The following is a 15,669-nucleotide window of genomic DNA, read 5'->3' as shown; positions in this document are numbered from 1 at the left end:
TCTCCAATTTATCTTGCCTTCCCAACTTGTACGCCAGCCCTGAAGCCAGTTTCCATTTCCTCCTGCAGGGGATCTTCCTGACCCAATGATTGAATCCTCGTCTCCTGCATTTCAGGTGGGTTCTTTACCACTGAGTCACCAGGGAAGCCACCAGGAAGATACTCTCAGGAGCACACAAATTTTTAAATGCAGCATCTGTCCTGCATGTATGAAATAACTGTCTTCTTTTATTCTGCCAACACCTAGATCAATGTGAAGATTCAGGTGTCCTCCAGAAGTTCTCAGGTTCTTACCAGATTCTCCTCTTTGCCCTCTTTGTGGCATTGGCATCAACAGCTTTCCTCTTTCTAGGTAAGCAGTCCATATATTCAGCACTGTGGACTTTAGACTTGGAAACTGCCTTCATTTTATTTCACAAATTGCCCCAAATGACTCTAGAGTCTACTCCTCCGGTTGCCCCTGAATACAAGAGGTAGGAACTTCCTTGCAGTATAGCAAGACAATAAATAGGATGCTTCCAAAATGTGTTTATTGGGATGGTTTCCCATTTATCTTGAAACAGGGTAATTGTAGTGTTGCTTCCATCTGAAGGGCTATCCTCTGTAAGCCTTGATTCTCCACGTATACCATCCAGACAGTATTTAATACCATATTTTTATCTCAAAGCTGTATCCTTGGGGAAGCTTCTGGGAATGGGTGGCAGGGACATGTGGAACACACATTCCAAGAACAGGAGAGGGGAAAGGAAAGTTCCATTTCCCTGGATCCAACTCTAGGGTCAACCAGTAGCAATCATGTCCTCTTGATGACCTTCCATAACACTAGCTGTATATCAGGTTTTGGTAAAGTGACTGTTAAGATCTTTGGCTCAGTTTTTAATATGGTTGTTTGTTTTCTGATTTTTGACTTTTAAGAGTACTTAGTAAACTTTTGATAACAGTTCTTTATCAGATGAATTATTTCCAAATAAATATTGTCTTCCAGTCTGTGGCTTGTCATTTTACTCCCTTATAGTTTTTTTTATACATTGTTAGATTTGAGTTGCTAATATTTTGTTAAAGATTTTTATGTCTATATTCATGAGAGATATTGGTTGGCAGGTTTATGATAAGTAATGTCTGTCATTGGCATTACTTATTTGAAAAGACCCTGATGCTAGGAAAGATTGAAGGTGGGAGGAGAAGGGTATGACAGAGGATGAGATGGCTGGATGGCATCACCAACTCAAAGGACATGAGTTTGAGTAAACTCCAGGAGTTGGTGATGGACAGGGAGGCCTGGCATGCTGTGGTCCATGGGGTCGCAAAGAGTTGGACATGACTGAGCGACTGAACTGAACTGACTGAGCTTTATAGAATGAGTTGAGAAGCATTTTCCCTTTTTCTATCTTTTGAAAGAGATTGTAAAGATTTGAAATAATTTCTTCCTTAAATGTTTGGAAGATTAGTAAACCCATCTGGGCTTGGTGCTTCCTGTTTTGAAAGGTTATTAGTTACTGATTCAAGTTTTTAATGCAAATAGGCCTATTTAACCTATTCTAGTGTGATTTTGGCAGATTTTGTCTTTCAAGAAATTGGTCTCTTTTATCTAAGTTAAAAAATTTGTGGGGATAACAACTTTATCTGCTTAACAATAACTTGAAGGGTATAGCTGTTTATGTATCAGTAATAAGAATTGTGACTTTGTCTAAATCTTTTATTTCTGTTAATGTTTGCTTTATATATTTTAATATGTATTATTAACCCAAACAAGTTTAGAATTCTCTTAAGTTTATATTGATTGGTCTTTTTAATATGTGATAATCCTATTTATAGTATTGAATAATTATGTTTTCTTAAAGTTTGTCTCATGTTAATGTCATGTTAACGTCTCATGTTAATATCTCAGCATACTATGGTTGATATTTTTTTAATATATATATATAAAGTATTTTACCCTCACAATTTTAGTATTTTCTAGTATTATAGGTGTTTCTTAATAGTATGTAACCACTTTTGTTTGTTTTGATTTTGTCCATTGACAACTTTTTAGTTTTGAGTTATAACGTTCCATATGCATTTACCATAGTGACATAAATTTGGATTTAAACATACAATGCTTTTCTGTCATTGCTATTTGCCCCATTTATGCTTTATGTTATATTAATTTTTACCCCATTCTATTTCTTCATCCATTTGTGGTTTTGGAAATTTTAGCGTGCATACTTATATTTTCATTCATGGTTAATACATATGTCCTCTTTGAACATAAAGATCTCAGAATATTTTAACACAAACAAAGATCTTTTAAAGTTAGAAACTATTATTTTCAAATGTTTAAATTCCGATTTATTTTACTATACTCCATGAAACATTCTTTGTTTTATAAGATCAGTGTTGGATAGATTTAGCTATATACTTATAACTTTCTTTGGTCTATTGTGGACTTTTTTGCCCCGAAAATTCATATGCCAAAATCCTAACCCTCAGTGTGATAGTATTAGCAGGTGGAGTCTTTGGGAAGTGAGTAAGCAATTAGACTTCCCTGGTGGCTCAGACAGTAAAGCGTCTGACTACAATGCAGGAGACCGGGGTTCAAACCCTGGGTCAGGGAGATCTCCTGGAGAAGGAAATGGCAACCCACTCCAGTATTCTTGCTTGGAAAATCCCATGGATGGAGGAGCCTGGTAAGCTACAGTCTATGGGGTCGCAAAGGGTCAGACACGACTGAGCGACTTCACTTTAAGTAATTAGAAAATAAATTATAAGAATGGAAGGAAATCCAATATACAGAAGAATCTAAGTACCTCTGGAAGATAAACAAATGGCATTATATGACTGATCATTGGGAGCTGAAGCTGAGAGACATATATTGGTGGGCATGTTAGCTCAAAGCATAAAAATGCATAAAGAGTACTGATGACAGTTACTTAAAGGCAATGGAAGTCAGGCTGCTGATCTAGTCTCAGAATAAGGAGTTCAGATTTTTTGGAGGATAATTACCATCTTCTTTGCATGAAGCTGATGCCAGAAGATCTGGTCCATAGATTAAGCTCTAAGAATAAAAGTTGAGTGTTTGTGCCCCCAATACAAAATCACATGAAATCCTAATCCCCAGTGTCATGGTATTAGGAGTGGGGCCTTTAGGAGATTTAGGTAATGAGAGTAGAACTCTTATAAAACTCTCTTTCTAGAGAGTTTCCAGAAAACTCTCTTAGCTCTTCCACCATGTGAAGACACAGGGAGAAAACAGACATCTGTCAGTCAGGAAGGAGTCTCTCACCAAATCCCTAATGTGTTGATATCTTAATCTTAGACATTCTAGCCTGCAGAACTATGAGAAATAAATGTTTGTTGTTTAAGCTACCCATCTGTGATAGTTTTTCATAGCAGCTGAAACAGATTAAGACAGGTCTTTATTTCTTTTTGCATCTAGACTTTTCAGTCAGTATCATATTCCTTTTGTGAGATACAGCTGATGGGAACACATGCTTCTTTTCTGAAACTGTATTTTCCTTGCTATAGATTTCTCGTTTGACATCACAATCTCTCAGACCATTAAAGACACCAGTCTACTGGCTTCTTGCTTCAGTTGTTGAGGAGATAGCTACTGGGATAGTTGTTTGTTAAAGGCAATCCGATTTTTCTACTTCTTAGTGGCTGTTTTCTTGATGTTTCCATTTTTTCTAATGGTCTTCATTTTCACTACATTATGTTGAGATTTAGGTTTCTCTGTCCTAATCCTGCTTGAATTTTTTTTTTGAAATTCTTGAATTTGTGGATTTGTGTCTCTCTTGAGTTTGGGATATTTTCAGTCAATATTTCTTCATATATTGTCATTGTTACATTCTCTCTCAACTCCTATCTGAGTCTCACACTAAATATATGTTGGATAGTCTTCTGTTCATTCTCTTCAATAAACTTATCTGTTTAAATTATTTGAGGCCTGAGACGAAGGTTCATTTTTCAGAAGGAGATTTGCTTTTTACTTTAAAAAAGGAAATTTTTCTTGAAGAACTGTTATTCTTAACTCTATTACAGGAAATCCTCCACATAAATAACGATAGTGAAAACTGTGGCAATTATTTTGAGATACACAATGAGATTCCTCAGAAAGGCTTTCTCTTCTCTTCCATGAAGTATTCCCATGTGTTCTCTACCTCCCGATTGGAGGCTTCCCATCACATCTGTATAAACCCTGAACTTGGTCTTGTTTTGCCCAAGCACACATACTACATAAGGACACATACTTTGATATTTAAATCCATTTGAGAGTCAGAAGTAGGATATTATTATTTCAAAATATTTTAAAGTATGCATATGTTGCCATAATAAAAGTTTGTTTGTACTCTAATATTAAACTTAAATCAAGTTATAATATAGAAATTCTTTTACCATTTTTTCAACTGACCAAAATGAAGACAAAATTTATCTGTTTTCAAAACCTATTTCTATTTCCATGCATTTCTGCATTAATGACAATGGAATGTAAACTGATGTGAAGATTATAGTTTATGCTTAGAGCCTTCAGGTTGGTGATGTGGTTAGATTATCATATGGGAAAATCAAGTTGACTATAGTGTGACATTTATTGAAATAATACAGTAATAAAAGTAGTATTTAAATACCTGTCTGAATAGTTACGGTAGACTAAAGTTTCTTAAACTTAAGAGTGTGACAATATAACTTGAAGGCTTGGTAAATTCCTATTTACTGGGACCCACCACCAGAATTATGATACAGTAGGTCTGAAATGGGACTCTTGAAGTTGCAATTTTAACAAGTTCCCAAGTACTGATGGTCACTGAAGAAGAATATAGTATAGAATATAGAAACCAATCTTAACCTAAGGTAGGAATGTTGAAGAATGTGAATAATCATATGTACTATCAGTAAATGCACTGTCAGGGGCAACCCCAGGAGGTACTGATAAAGAATTATATAAACAGGATATCAAAGTAAACAATGCATCTACAGATGCAAATAGAAGAACTCCTATTTCCTGAAAGTTTAAAAGTAGATTTAATTCCAGATAAATAGTACAGAAAATCCACTATGACTTTGTAGTCACTTGTGGGCTACCTACAAACATTCACTGTGATTTCTTTTATCAATACCAAGCCTAGCTAATTCTATATTTGGAATTAGCATGTTCCCTTGGGTCTTGATTTCTTGTTTCCCCAGAAAACTCCATAAAATATTATATCAAGAAAGAGATTTTCTCATCTCCTTTCTTGCTATTTTCTCCCTTGCTCATGTCTTTCCTGTCAGCTTCTGTTTACTTTCCCATCCTTCTCTGCTTCAGCACTAGAGATGAATGCAACATCTCTTGCATTAGTTCTAGTCACTTCTTGGATAACAATGCCCCAGTACACTGGTTTCATAGAAATGATGTGAGGAAAAATGTAATGCTGTTCATTATCCTGTCTCCAGGGAGAATATAAATCCATTCCTTAATTTCCCAAAACCATAGTTATCATTGTCTTGGTGCTAAAAGACAGGAAGAGTACTACAAAAAGAAACTAAAAAAACCTAAAAGGTAAAGATATAAACCCTCAGAGTTCAGGGACGAAATCTTCTGCAGAAATCCTTACTTCTTCCCAGCCTAATTCTAGTCTAATGCACTGCCTCAAGTTTGCCTTCTTTATCTACTCTTCCCAGAAGAATTTCTCCAGTTTTCTGCCCATAGGCTCACTAGTCTGAATTTTCCATTTTAGATCCATGTGAATTCTCTTCGACAGACCAGTCTTGATGATCGTATGTTAGTACAGGAAAGAAAATCAAAAATTAAAGATGACTGTGGTATGTAAGAGATATACTTACCATGAAAGTAGTGAAATTTAAGACTTTGGGTACCTTCTTTCATGTTGCAAGGTTTGGGAAGGAATCCTAGCAATGTGTCCACAAATCTGTGTAACATTTGAATTGACTAAATTCACCACCACTTCCCCTTCTATTTTTTCTCCTCTATCACACTTCCTCTTATGTATGGTGATATGGAAATAATAGGCCTTTTTTTGTAGTGGGGGGATCTAGCTTGGAGGAAACTGATAGATATAATTAACTTGAATTCAGCCCAGTGCCACATAAACATATATTTATCACCAACTCTATTCATGTGGAAAAACTTCCAGGAATTTCCCAGTTCCCACTGTACCAAGTCACCTACCATTGTGCCATGGGGTTCAAAGGAGGTACAAACTTATGAAAGAGAGACAAATTTGAGATAAACAGAGTAAGAAGGTAGACAGTGGAAAAGTTTTCCAATCATCAGATAAATATGAATATGTATATAATTTTTTCTAATGCATAACCAAATCTAAAGCTTTCACTTGTCAGGAATATACTTGGCATTGTAATGAATGAACTTAAAAATTAGCATATATATATTTTTAATTAGAAGTGTGTGTAATTTTTTTTTGTAGAATTTCTGTTTTTAGGGAACAAATGGTAGCAGTACTATAGAAATAAAGACCACTCAAACAAGAACAAGAATGGGCTGTTTTTTCAGATATTACAATAGCAGGGCATCAGCCACTATTCTAGAGTTTGGCAGAGACTCAAAGGTAGTGGGAAAGCATTACAGTGGGAAGACTAGGTATATTCTGATTATAGGCTATTGACATGGAGAAACAGCAGAAGGGAGGCTATGCAGTTGCAGGGTATCATATGTGATTGGTTAGGGGGTACATTGGTGGCTTTTTCCAATTGGTCCTAAGCTGGAAAAGAGAGCAAAAATTAGGAGCTGTCAATTACAAATTAGAAACCAGTGGTTTGCAGTCAAATGATATAGGGGTTATTGTTTAACTTCCTGGACTGTTTGCGAGTGAGAGTACTGTGACTTCCTGGTCTTGTTATTTTACGCAGTAAATTGGCTTCCTGGTATGGTTACTCAAGATTATGGGTCAAAATCTTATATATTATATATTATCCTTTTGTATATTAAGTCTCTCAGGACCATAAAGAATATGCCTGAGTCCAAAGTCCCATTTTGCACATCCAAAAATGTTCAAATGTACTGATTCCTGATGCATCTTGCCCTGACAACATTTTATATTTTGCGATGACATTTACAGTATCCATCGACTTCTTTAAATTTATAATTTGTGGTGATTATTTTCTCTTTGTAAATACTAAATACTATATTGCATATCTTACTTTTATATTCATAATTTTGTACAGTATTTCCCCCAAAGCCCAACTCCTAAGTTTAAAAGCCTCAAATCCAAATCTTTGTGTCTACTCCTGTTTAAAGATTCTGACTTGTACAATTGGGTCATTGGTGCTATTTATCTTTATGTGAATGACAGGGAGAGAAAGAAGTTGGAGATCTGAAGTCACACGTTTGATTTGAGCACATTCGTTTACTTTTGATACACATTAAATGGAGATATCAGCTATTTTTTTAAAAACATAAGAGTCTGGATCTCTATTATAACACATAGTCCTGAGTTGGATCACATTAGAAAATAGCACAGGTAGAAGAGAGCCTAGGATCAAGATTTGTCAACATTTAGAAGTTGGGTTGAGGAAAAGCTTCATCTAAAAAGAGAGAGAAGGATGGGGAAAAAAGCAATGTAACCTCTCTGTATTGCTTGAATTCACCTCTGGAGTAAAGAGACCCCCTGTTTGAATTAAACATTTCAATGGGTCTTCTCTGTTCAAAATTAAAATCAAGCTTCTATTCAGGACTGTTCAATAGGATTCTAACTGCTTGCATAATAATATAAAAAGATTTCTTTATTGTGTGCCTGGTAATAGGTAACATCTTTCAAATGTGATTGCCTTTAGGAGCTTTTCCACCTTGATATAGATCTGTACTTCACTGCTCATGCAAATTGTTATTAGAAGCAATTATATTCTAAGAGATAAGGAGCAGATCCATAGGAAACAGCTTATTGTGAACACGTATTACTGGGGCATATAAGAGTTGACCAGACTGGTAATGTCAAACCACTCCAGCCTTTTCTGCTATATTCCTTATATGGCACTCAAAATTTTGAATAATTCAGGCTTTGCAAAATGCACTATTGTCAGCATTCTTTTAGTGAGGTTGGTCTCTCCATCCCCAAAGAAATGACCATTTGATCTGTCAAGTAGGACACAATTACAATTCAGAGCTATGATGATTTGATGGGAGAGGTGTTTGGTAATGAAGGAATATATGTATGAGAAGAATTTGATAACGAAGGAATACATACAAGCAGACTGCAAACAGATTTAAGGGGTTTGAGGAAGGTTTCTCAGAGGAACTGACTTTCAAACTGAGGGTCTAGTGTAACAAGGGAAAAAAGATAGATGAAGAGTGTGTGGACATTACCAGCTGAGGTGACAGTGCACACAAAAGTCCACAGATAAGTGTGATTATAGTGCTGTGCAAATGGGAAAAGGGAAGGACATGAAATTTGGGAAAGAGCCTATCAAAAATTGCAGCTGCCAAGATGAGAAGGGCTAGTATCAGAGAATCTCTGTAGGGATGTAGCATGCTAAGTTTGAGAATTTACATTTCATATATTTATTATTGGTGATAATGCTTAAATTGCCTTGATAGACAAATAACATTTCATGACTGTAATAATTTTGCTTGCCATAAGATGTATTTCGTGTCAAAAAACATCAGGATGTTTGTAAGAAAATAGTTTATTCAAAGGGATAACTGCAAATGGTGTTTGGGGGCACACTATCACAGCATGGAGATTGCATTGACCATGAGATCTGTAAATCTCTCAAAGGTAAGACAAAAGGGGTTTTTTTAAACAGGGAGGAGTTGAACAAAATTAGAAAAATGGGTGTGGAGAAGTGTGATGATAGGATAATACTAAAAGCAATTTATCAGGTAATATTTTTCCTGGAGAAGTCAGTTTATGTTCTGGAGGGGCTGTTGAAGATAAGCTGTGTGCTGGGGCGGGGGCGGGGGGTGGTCAACCTGGAGGGAGGAGAAAAGCTTATCCAGAGTTTAGTCAGGTCAAGGTAGCAGGTATTTTATCCAGACTGACTGATATGTCCTAACATTTTAACTAATCATTTATGTGGCAAAGAAGGTAATTTAGAGGGTCTGTGTCTAGGCTTCTCATCGGTAAACAACAGAAGTATTCTTGACCTCATCAATCATGGGAAAGAATGATTCCTGCTATAATCCATTTCTGGAAAAAAAGAGATGGGGGGATTTATTCAAATGTCAATGTTTTCCAGGATCACAGGCTTGATTAACTTCAACACTGTAATTTCTATGTTGGTGGGATTGGGGAAGAAGAGACAGACAAATGTGACAAATGAAAACAGATTTTTATAGGAGTCTAGATTGGAAGCTCCTGAGTTTAGGTGACAGACCAGGGTTGTGAATTGCAGCAAAATAACAGAATAAATAGCTTCATGATCTTAAGAGAAACAAAGGACAAATTTACCAGTAGCATGGGATTCTACAATGTAAAAAGAATGATTCTGCAAAATGAAAATCATTGGAAATGTAAGCCTTTCAAACAATAAAGTTGTGTTTAACAGGAAAACAAGATGAAGTTTAAGACTTTAGAGGTAAAACAAATGTGACTTATAGAAAGAGCAGTGTAAGGCCACGGGAATGGTTTGCTGAATGAAGACAAGTGTGTTGAATGGATTATATAATAGGGCATTGAATTTGTCAAGAATGTCTGTTGGGCTAGGCTAGGATATAAGCTGAGATAGCAGATAGCCCCAGTGCCTTAAAATAATAAAGGTTTGTGTCCTGCTCCTGTTTTGTCTACCATGGTTTAGCAGGGAGGCTCTGCTCATATAGCCTCTTAAGTATGCAGGCTGATGGAGCAGCAACCCTCAACAAAATTTTGGTTAGTGGATGTCAGAGGAATATTCCAGTTCAGAAGTGACACAAATCATTTCAATGTATAAGTCATGGGTTCTCAAGTGGCCTCACCCCACAGTTGAGAATTTCAATTTAAAGTAATCAAAATAAAGGCAAAAGTTTATTTCTTCAGGCTTCTTCCAAACCTGTATGTCTCTGAATTTCTGAATTCTTTCTATTTTCTTTCTTTTTTTTTTTTTAATAAATTTATTTATTTTAGTTGGGGACTAATTACTTTACAATATTGTAGTAGTTTTTGCCATACATTGACATGAATCAGCCATGGGTTTACATGTGTTCCCCTTCCTGGACCCCCCACCCACCTCCCTCCCCATCCCATCCCTCTGGGTCATCCCATTGCCCCGGCCCTGAGTCCTTGTCTCATGCATCGAACATGGAATGGTGTTCTGTTTCACATATGATAATATACATGTTTCAATGCTATTCTCCCAGAACGTCCCACCCTCACCTTCTCCCTCAGAGTCCATAAAATTGTTCTATGCATCTGTGTCTCTTATTCTGTCTCATATAGAATTTCAATTTAAAGTAATCAAAATAAAGGCAAAAGTTTATTTCTTCAGGCTTCTTCCAAACCTGTATGTCTCTGAATTTCTGAATTCTTTCTATTTTCTTTCATTCTGCTTGCTACCATACATGCACTATCTGAGATCATCTCTTTGTAGCAATTTTCAACTATAGTCAACATGTACTACTAGCATTTTGTTTCTCAATGGCTTTTCCAGATCTGTAAGTTCATAAAACACATTCCCTGTCATATAATCATAACAGGTGAGAATTGAACTGTTTTGTCACTACTTAGTATGAATTATCATCCTTCCAGATTACTGTAACAGTTTCCTACACCTGGAGCCAGCTCACAAGCCAATACTATACGTTAATTCAATGTTCTTGTTTTCTAAATTACATAACAACTTTTACATTACTCAGTGGCAGAATAGGCTAATTTATGCAGCCTGATCAATGTATCCGTATCTCAGTGGTTTAAAAAACAAAGGTTAATACTGCACTCATGCTACTGGTCCTTGACAAGTTTGCTTATGTGCTCTGTTTTTCACAATCATCTAGGGATCTAGGCTGAAGCAGTATTCACCATCTCAAATACTGCTTGGTTACCAATGGAAAAGAATATGCTAGCAGGGGTCCCCAGCCTCTGGTATCTAATGCCTGACAATCTGAGGTGGAGATGATATAATAATGACAGAAATAAAGTACACAATAAATATAATGCACTTGAATCATCCTGAAACCATCCTCCCTCCCCAAGTCTGTGGAAAAATTGTATTCCACGAAACTGGTCCCTGGTGCCGAAAAGGTTGGGGACTGCTGTGTTAAAGGATCTCAAAGCAGCAATTAAAGTCTCTAAGAAGAGACACAGATCCCTATTCACAGCTCTGGTCAGAACAAGAGGGACGGGCATGTGATCCTAACATGTGCCCAGAAGGAGAGTCAGAAATACTTGGTGATTAATGTTAATGACAATAATGAAATTTTTGGTAATAGAATTCAAGGGAAGGAAACTATAAGAGAGATGTCCAAGACCTGGCTTACTATGGGAAAATGATTAGGAGGGTAGACATTGGAATAGACCAGATAAGATAAGCTTCAAAAGCATGATAGTATTTTACCTAAGAGCAGAGGAAGGTTTGAAAGTGGCATTAAATGACAAAGGTAATGTTGACTTCTTCCTCGCCTCAACACACTCCTGACCAGGTTACTCTGATAGTGTGGGTGAGTACCCTCTATTAAAGAGGGCTGTTAATGTAAGCCACAGCTTTAGGGGACTTCTACGATTCAATTAGGAAATAAGATGCAGATACTTTCACGCTACAAGCTTTATTTAGTAATTTATTTGTATAAAAAAGGAAGTTTCAAAAGACCTAATGGGGTGGCATTTAGATGAAGGGCTGAAGTGGAATAATTTAAGCTGTGAAAGGAAGCACAGATGGGACACTGTACTTTTGTTCAGTACCTAAGGAGAAGAAACATGGATGGAATTAGCTGATAGAAACAGTGGAAACAGTGTCAGACTTGATTTTTCTGGGCTCTAAAATCACTGCAGATGGTGATTGCAGCAATGAAATTAAAAGACGCTTACTCCTTGGAAGGAAAGTTATCACCAACCTAGATAGCATATTAAAAAGCAGAGACATTACTTTGCCAACAAAGGTCCGTATAGTCAAGGCTATGGTTTTTCCAGTGGTCAGGTATGGATGTGAGAGTAGGACTGTGACAAAAGCTGAGCACTGAAGAATTGATGCTTTTGAACTGTGGTGTTGGAGAAGACTCTTGAGAGTCCCTTGGACTGCAAAGAGGTCCAACCAGACCATCCTAAAGGAGATCAGTCCTGGGTGTTCTTTGGAAGGACTGATGTTGAAGCTGAAACTCCAATACTTTGGCCACCTGATGGGAAGAGCTGACTCATTGGAAAAGACCTTGATGCTGGGAAGGATTAGGGGCAGGAGGAGAAGGGGACGACAGAGGATGAGATGGTTGGATGGCATCATCGACTCGATGGACATGGGTTTGGGTGGACTCCGGGAGTTGGCGATGGGACAGGGAGGCCTGACGTGCTGTGGTTCATGGGGTCACAAAGAGTCAGACACGACTGAGCGACTGAACTGAACTGAGAATTCCAAATAGTATTGGTAGAAAGAAAATAAACAAGTTATAAAGCTAATAAAACTTATGCAAATTTCTTGACTCTGTTGAGACTTCCAATATTAATCTCTTTCTATATTTTTAGAGTGAAGATAACTCAAATTCTCCCTTTTTTGTAAGCCCACTAAAGGCTCGATGACCTCATCTATCTTATTGAACTCATCTACCAGTGAATCATTTTCTATCCAGAGGTACCAAAATTAAAACCAGATTTCATGACAATCAAAGGTAACCTCCATCAGGAGGTCTTCCCTGACTCTGTCAGCATACCAGCCCTCTAGTTATATGGGACTATATGATCCACCTTCTGCTTCTACTCGTGTGGCTCTTCAGTCTGCTTTCAGGACTGCAGCCACTTTAAAACAGAAGTCAGAAAACTACATCTCGACTCAGAATTCCATGATGGCTCCCATTTTCATCCAAGAACATGCCAAAGGCCTTATAGTTGCCCTCAAGTTTTTACATGATCTCATCTCCATTTTTGTCCCCCTTTCCCTTGTTCATTTTGCTACAGTTACCCTAACTTCCTTAGTTTCAGTATATTCACCAGGTTGGATGTCTCATCGACTTTGCGCTGACTTTTCCCTTTTCCTTGAATACTCTCTTCTGAGATATCTATATAGCAAGCTACATCAGGTTCTTCAAGTCTGCTAAAACCAATCTTATCAAATAAAGCTTATGAACATAGTTTAAATTGCCACTTTTGACCTCCTTACTCTTCTTTATTGTTTCCTATTGTCCTTATCCACTTCTTACAATATAATTATCTTCTTTTGCTATGTTAATGTTTTATTATTTCTTTTCCTTGCTTGAATGTGAGCCCTACAAAGGTAGTTATTAAAATATATTTTTCTTTTTTTTTTGGTCCACTGATACATCTTAGAAACCTTAAGTGTGGTAGGCACATCCTAAATGCTTGTGGGATGAATTAAGTCATTTTAACATCAATCTGTTTACTTTTCTGTCTGCCCACGAGACTTTGGGAACAAGACCTCAGCCTTATTTACCTTACTTTTCAGCTAAGGGGCTAAAGATCAGGAGACAAATAATGTCAAGAAGATTTAAAACTATGTGTAAAGTATGTAACATACTTGCCATTTTGAATATTTGCAGAAGAGATTTTTGTAAAGTGTAATATTTTTAAAGTAATACACTAATTTCAATCTTTCAGTAAAATTGAAATCTAGGACATTTTTATAAACCTGAAAGTGTAATTTATCTTTTATTTAAGGTAGAGATGTTACACAAGAGACAGCACAACTGAATCACCCAATTTACCTTCAGTTATTTACATGTGAAAGACAGCTCACATTTGTCAAATTACCTGTACAAATTTGTAATTCTCATTTATTTGTTTTCATTGTTTTGTGTACCTGCTCAAAAATATAATGTGCACTTGAGAAATTTCCAGAAAATCCTAATGCAGATATTTAATCACATATTTTCCAAGGAAACACTGGTCTTTTTAGTTTTCTCTCTCTCCCTTTCTTCCCTTCTCTCCTCCCTTCCTTCCCTCTGTCCGTCTTTCTCTCTTTCAGTCCACACAAACATGGCTAATTAATTTTGGACAAAGAAACAACAGAAATTTAAAGTAAAAAGGATAGTATTTAAACAACCCTGAAATACCTGGACTTTCATTTGAAAAAATAAAAAGAAACTCACCCTATGTTTCAAACCTACACTTCAAACTTTATACAAAATTAATTCAAATAAGATTAAAAATCTAAATTCAGAATACATAATTATAAAACTTCTGGCAGAAAACACACCAGGAAAATCTTTTTGATATTGGTTACATTAATACAAAGTGCTTTAAGGTACAACAACTGAAGGATGCTATAAAAAAATAAAAACTGAGAAACTGCTCTGTAAAAGAATCTGAGAGAACTAAAATATTAAAACACATATTAGAAAGAAATATTTGCTAATCACATCTTATAAATGACTTGTCTCTAGACTATACAACAAACTCTCAAAACTCAACAATAAGAAAAAAAAAAGTTATCACACTTGACCAAAAACTTCATGAGGGAAGATACACAGATGGCAAATAAGCATATAAAAAGATGCTCAATATCATTAGTCTTCAGGGAAATAAGTTACAACCATGCAAAAATTCTACTTAACATCCATTTAGAATGAGGGTGAAAAACTCACTGTACAAGAACAAAGGGCTAGAAGAGAATTCAAAACTGGAAATATCACATATAACTGGAATTCCCAGGTGTTCAGTGGTAAAGAATCTGCCTGTTAATGTGGGAGTAATGGGTTTAATCCCTGGGTCAGGAAGATCTCCTTGAGAAGGGAATGGCAACAACTCCTGGATTTCTGCCTGGGAAATCCTCCATGGACAAGAGAAGCCTGGTGGGCCACAAAGATCTCGACATGATTGAGCAACTGAACACACATATGGTGGTGGTTAAGTCGGGAGAAGGTACTCTTGCCTGGACAATCCCATGGATGGAGGAGCCTGGTAGGCTGTAGTCCATGGGGTTGCTGGGAGTCGGACACGATGGAGCGACTTAGCAGCAGCAGCAGCATCAGTCGTTAAGTCATGTTCAACTCTTGGGACCCCATGGACTATATAGCCCACAAGGCTCCTCTGTCCATGGGATTCTCCAGGCAAGAATACCGGAGTGGGCTGCCATTTCCTTCTTCAGAGGATCTTTTCCACCCAGGAATCAAACCCAGGTCTTCTGCATTGCAGGCAGATTCTTTATTGACTGAGCTACAAGCACACATATAATTAGCTAATATATGAAATGATACAGCCATTGGGAATAAACTATGGCAGTTTCTTATAAAGTTACACATGCACTTTCTATGTTTTTCAGCCACCTTCCTCCAATATATTTATCTAAGGGAAATAAAAATCTATATTCACAAAGATACTTATATCTGTATTACAGCTTTAGTTAAATCACCAATATCTGAAAACAATCCAAATGCTTCTCATCTGGGGAATGGATAAAAATGGTGGTATATCCATAAAGAAATGCTACTCAGTAATCAAAAGGAACAAACTGTTCGTAACCAAAAATTATCCATAGTCATGGATTGCAGGTGTACTTAAGAAAAGATGAGAGTGATTTTCAAAACTCATCATGGGTTCAAGGATATTAACTGCTATGGGAATGGAATTATATAACACCAATTAATGAATATAAAGGGTCACAA

This window comes from Giraffa tippelskirchi, chromosome 11 (assembly GCF_054371585.1).
Source record: "Giraffa tippelskirchi isolate mGirTip1 chromosome 11, T2T-mGirTip1v1.2.pri, whole genome shotgun sequence".
NCBI classification, from domain to species: Eukaryota; Metazoa; Chordata; class Mammalia; order Artiodactyla; family Giraffidae; genus Giraffa; species Giraffa tippelskirchi.
This window is presented reverse-complemented; position numbering follows the sequence as displayed.